The sequence below is a fragment of the Octopus sinensis genome, linkage group LG21 (assembly GCF_006345805.1).
Source record: "Octopus sinensis linkage group LG21, ASM634580v1, whole genome shotgun sequence".
In the NCBI taxonomy this organism is placed as follows: Eukaryota; Metazoa; Mollusca; class Cephalopoda; order Octopoda; family Octopodidae; genus Octopus; species Octopus sinensis.
Window position 1 is genome coordinate 3596286 of NC_043017.1, and position 5801 is coordinate 3602086.

The 5801-nt window shown below is 34.9% G+C and overlaps 1 long non-coding RNA gene across 1 annotated transcript; it reads left to right on the forward strand.

The window, feature by feature from the left end:
* The first annotated feature begins 454 nt into the window (after positions 1-454).
* LOC118767380 lies at positions 455-5464 on the forward strand. The gene is made up of 2 exons (XR_005003298.1): positions 455-3380; positions 5100-5464. It is a non-coding gene; the product is annotated as an uncharacterized LOC118767380 (long non-coding RNA).
* The last annotated feature ends 337 nt before the right edge of the window (positions 5465-5801 follow it).

Sequence of the window (5801 nt, forward strand, 5' to 3'; positions counted from 1 at the left end):
TCTTTTCTTTTTTTAGGACTTTGATTTGAGGGAGAATTTACTGGTATTTCTAACTAACCACATGACTACATATAGATTCCCCTTTGACTTCAAGATATAAATTTCTTTCTGCAATTCTAACAAATAAATGTATATTATACTCAATAATCTAGAAAAATATATCTCAAAAAAAAAAAAAAAAGGAATGGTCATTGCTCTGATACTCTTGATGAATAGGTGCAGGCATGGCTGTGTGGTTAAGAAGTTCACCTTGCAGCTATATAGTTTTGGGTTCAGTCCCACTGCATGGCACTTTGGGTAAGTGTCTTGTACTATAGCTGCAGACTGACTGATACCTTGTTCATGAATCTGGTGGGTGGAAAATGTGGAAGCCTGTCATATATATATGTGTATATATATATATTATTATTTGAGGGAATAAAATCCAAACTTATATATATATATATATATATATATGTATGTATATATATAAATATATACCTACATGCACACACACACACACAAGCACTAAGGTGGGCACACAAATGCAAAATAAGGTGGGAAACATAGTACTTGATTATCAAAGGTAGAGTAATATTCTTTTTTTGAAAGTTGAAAGAATCTTCACAAACTGTTTGTCAGCTTTAACGAAAAGTACCTCTCTCTCTCATATATATATATCACAATACCAGACCATCAGATCCTATTATACACTGCCGGTCACAATGCGCTTCCAATTCTGTCAAACTGCCCAACCAATGCCAGCATGGAAAACAGACAAAACAGACATTAGATAATAGTGATGATGTTCATGGGTGGCCTGAGGAAGTTATCAGTGCCACCAACAATGCAGTGAATTGGCAGTGTCGATTGAACATCAGATAAAATACATTGTGTGGTTTCTTTCAATTCTTTGGACTCTAAGTTCAAACCCATCCCTGCTTTCGGGATAAAAATAAATAACTAAATAAATATAAATAAGGTTCAAGTCTGCTGAATGGCAGAATTCTTAAAGGACCGGATGGTTTTTTTTTTTATGCCCTGCAGCATCTGTTGCAGTTCTTTACATTCTGACTTCAAATTCTGCTAGGGGTTCATGTTCCATTGGTGGCCAAAGCTAATCATCTGACTATGGGACTACAATTGATTATGGAGCTTGCAATGTGTAAAGGGTCGTGGCTGGCTGCTAGATAAAACAGTCAAATGCTAATGACTTAGTTTGTTAACAATATTGTACTGAGAAAATCCAAAGGCGTCTTCAGTTATGTGATAATGATGATGATGATCATCATCAATTAACGTCCCTTTTTCTATGGTGGCATAGGCTGGGTGGTTCAATGAACCAGAGGGCTGGGCAGTTGTGCCAAGCTCCAGTGCCTGCTTTGGCAGAGTTTCTATGACTGGATGTTCTTAATGCCAACCAGTTTATAGTGTGTACTGTGTGTGCTTTTTTTTTTGTGTGGCAATAGCCCTTAACGAGATCACCAAGTACCTACATGACAAGACCCCTCATCTGAGTTCGCTATGGTGTTGAAAGATGTGAAATACGATAGAGTGACAGGAACAGGTGACTTGTTGAAGAAAGGGTGAATATAAGGCTTATCCAACTGGAAAATGAGAGAGAGAGAGAGAGATGGTGAGGGCATACCTTCAAAAGCCAAGGTGAATATAAGAGAGGAAGATAAATGTGCTAATGTGTGAAAATAGTGTGACATGATTTGAGATGGGGAATGAGTTGGAGAGAGTGAATATCGGTTTGAGAAGTGAAGGAAGGAAATAAATGTGAAGAAGAGAGGAGGATGTGATAAAGTCATTAGTAAAGTGTTGGGGGTATAAATGATATCATTTGCAGTACTTGGATGAGTAGTATCATAGTGAAGAGATTGAGGGTGGGATGGGTGTCGGAAGGTGATATTAATAATAATTAAATTCTGCCTGGATTAACTTTACTGTTTGTCCATTCAGGGTTGATAAAATAAGTACCAGTTGGTCACCGGGGTTGATGCAGTCGACTTACTCACTCCTTGAAATTGCTGGCCTTGTGCTAAAATTCGAAACTGATTTCAATAATAATTAGATTCTACTGAAGTCAACTTTACCGTTCATCCTTTTGGGGTCAATGCAATCATTTTTCCCACTCCTTGGAATTGCTGGCCTTGTGCCAAAATTTGAAGCTGATATTAAATAGTAATTAAATTTTCTTTTCTCTTTACATTTGTGTTTCTTTTATTGAATATGTATCTTGCTGTGCCCAGCCCTCACTCAAAAGTGTTTCATTTCCCATTACATAATGGAAAGATATCAACCACATCACAAACAAGCATTCACAACCTCCAGATCATAGTCACCACATGGTTGTTTGTTCTGCAATATATAGCAGTCAAACCACACCTTTCCCCTTTTTTCTCACTTTATATTCTATTTTCTACTCCTTCATTGTTGTTCTAATTTTCTCCCTTTTATTTATAAGACAAATGTCCCCTCACAATCAATAACTCTGTCCCTTACTCTTGTCCCCTCACAATCAATAACTCTGTCCCTTACTCTTGTCTCCTCACAATCAATAACTCTGTCTCTTACTCATCTCTCACTTTCTCAATTCCTCTCTCTATCCCTTACCACATACACACACTCTCTCTTTATTTTCTCCTCTCTCTTGATAGAAAAAGGGATTCTGTTTGTGGCATAAACTTAGAGCAAATGTAATTGAATGATTCTTAGGTTTATTTCTTCCACCTGTAAAAACTGGGTTCTGGGTCTGTGTGGTTTGCTCAGACTATTAACCAAATCTGGTCCCTGATTTCATAGCATAGAAAACTGACAGAGATCCCACCTCACAACGAGATGGTTGAACAGGAAAAATTTCCTCTTATGCACACATGCACTTATGCTTGTAATTGTGCTTATTCCGACACAGATACAAGAAATTACAGAAACACACATACTGGCCTGCTACACACACTGATGCACACACACACACACACACACACATGCAGCAACAGACAAGCTTCTACCCATTTGCATATACATGTAGATACAATTACACAGTCATGGATATATGCACACATTAAAACGAATACATACACACACATACACACACAGGGTGGGTCAAAAGTAGTGCCTAATTCCTGTTTTTGCGTTGATACGTATGACTTCTTAATTGGGGGATACTTTTGACTCTCAATTCTTTGTCCAATGAGTTTGGGACATCAAAGAGTATTAACAACATGATACAAGATCCAGATTCAGTAACTTTCAAAACTGTCGCTAATAAACCTGCAGAGCAACAACAGCATCACTTCCCAGAAACTGAGTCCTACTTCTTATGACCCACCCTGTATGTATGTGTGTGTGTGTATATATGTGTGTGTGTGTGTGTATATATATATATATGTGTGTGTGTGTATGTATAGCCTTACACAACTGTATACTTTAGCAATCCACCTGCAGATACTGCAATACACACCCACACACACACTATCATATACATATACGTTTACATAAAATTCTCGGCATAACTGAATAACTTATTCACACACACACACATACACATTCATATATGTAAGTATGAATGGATTTACGTATATATGTATGTATATATATATATGTATATTTATAGCCTTACACAGCTGTATACTCTAGCAATCCACCTGCAGATACTGAAATACACCTACACACACACACACACACACACACACACACACAAACTTTATGCAACAATGTGAATCTTCCTGTTTGCTGTGTTTAATGTATATAAGATGATACTATACAAAAGCATATATAATTGTATTACTGTATTACAGTCATATATAAGAAGATATTATGTCCAAGTATGTATGATGTGACACTGTCATCATCCTCATTTAACGTCCGCTTTCCATGCTAGCATGGGTTATCACAAGACACTATGTCCAGTTATATATGACAATACTGTGGTTGCAGTCGTATATAACAAAATCTTATGTTCAAGTATGTATTACATGAAATTGATTGAGTCATACACATGTTACAACATGTCATATTCCAGTACTTATGACATGACACTGTCTTATTCATATATAAGATGTTATGTCTAAGTACATATGAAATAAGAATTGTATTTCACTCATATATAACAAGAGGCTATGTTCAAGTATGTATGACATGATATTGTATTACACTCATGAATAATATATCCAAGTATATATATGACATGGCACAGTCTTATATCTACATATATAGCAAGATATTATGTCAAAGTATGTATAACACTGTGTTACAGTCATGAATGTATTACAACATGCTATGCCCAGTATGTATATGACACTGTTTTGTACATGTATATAGCAAGGTATCATGTCTAATTATGTATAACAATGTGTTACACTTGTACATATATATCACAAGATACTGTGTCCAAATATGTATGACAACACTGTATTACTCTCATGTATAGCAATATGACCAAGCCTGTATACCATGATACTGTGTTACAGTCATATATTATGTCTAAATTTGTATAACATGATACTTTTACAGTCATACTTATATTACAATATACTTTGTCCAGGTTGGTATGGCATGATGCTGTCTTACATAGCAAGATATGTTCCTGCTTGTATGACATGATACTGTGTTCCAGCATGTATGACATAATACTCATTACAGTTATGTCTTAGTAAGTATGCCATGGCCATATGAAACAAATTGTTTTGCCCTAGTATGTATGACATGGCACTGTATTATTGTGATGTATAATAAGTCACTTCCCAGTATGTATGATATGATGCTATGCTAAAGTCATATACGAGATGGTACTAAATAATATCACGTATGGCGTGATACTATTTTAGAGTCATAAAGGAAATGATAGTGTATTAAAGTCATACGACATGATATAGTATGTTATGTGATACTATGTGAAAGTATATGACATTATACTATGTTGAAGTTCCATACAGAACATAAGGTTATACATACTATGTTAAATACATGCATGACAGGCTAGTGTCTTAAAGTCTTGTATGACATTCTACTATGTTAAATTGTTAAATTCTTATAAGATATGATGCTATGTTAGTCATATATATATGATATAATATAGTAAAGACGTATGCGCATATGTGTGTGTGGGGGGGTAGGTGGATGGGTGTTTGTGTGTGTGTAAACAATGACTTGTTAAAAGTCAGATAGGGCATGGTACTTTACTAGTCATCTACGACATATAGTTGTTAAAGTCACATATGATATAAGTTAGTCACATGTGGCAAGATAATATAATAAAAAACATAACTATGATACTATGTTGAAGTCATATACAATCATGATCCTATGTTAAAAGTGATATATGACGTGATACTACTGTGTTAAAAGATATGAATAATATTATACTCTGTTAATGATTATGTGTGATATAATACTGTGTAAGATAAATGTTGACTCTTTATAATTTAATTTTTTTATTACTTTGCAATAAAACCTTTCAAAAAACTTTTCAAAAAATAACCGATTGTCTTGTTAATTATTTCTGTGTTCAGATCTACCTTCGGTTATCTTTGCTCTTCATCCTTCCAAGGTTGATATAAGGAGGGTTATATCCTCCTCAGGTTTGTGATACCTTTGCTTTATATTATATATCAATTTCATTTTTGCCATTGGTACTCAACAAGTTGTCTGTGTGTCTGTCTCCTTTTGTGTGTATCTTTTTAACTTTTACTTGTTTGAGTCATTAGACTATAGCCCCGTCTTGAAAAATTTTTAGTCGAATCTATCACCCTCAATCCTTATTTTCTTAAAGTCCAACACTCATTTTATTGGTTGCTTTTGCTGAATCGCTATGTTAA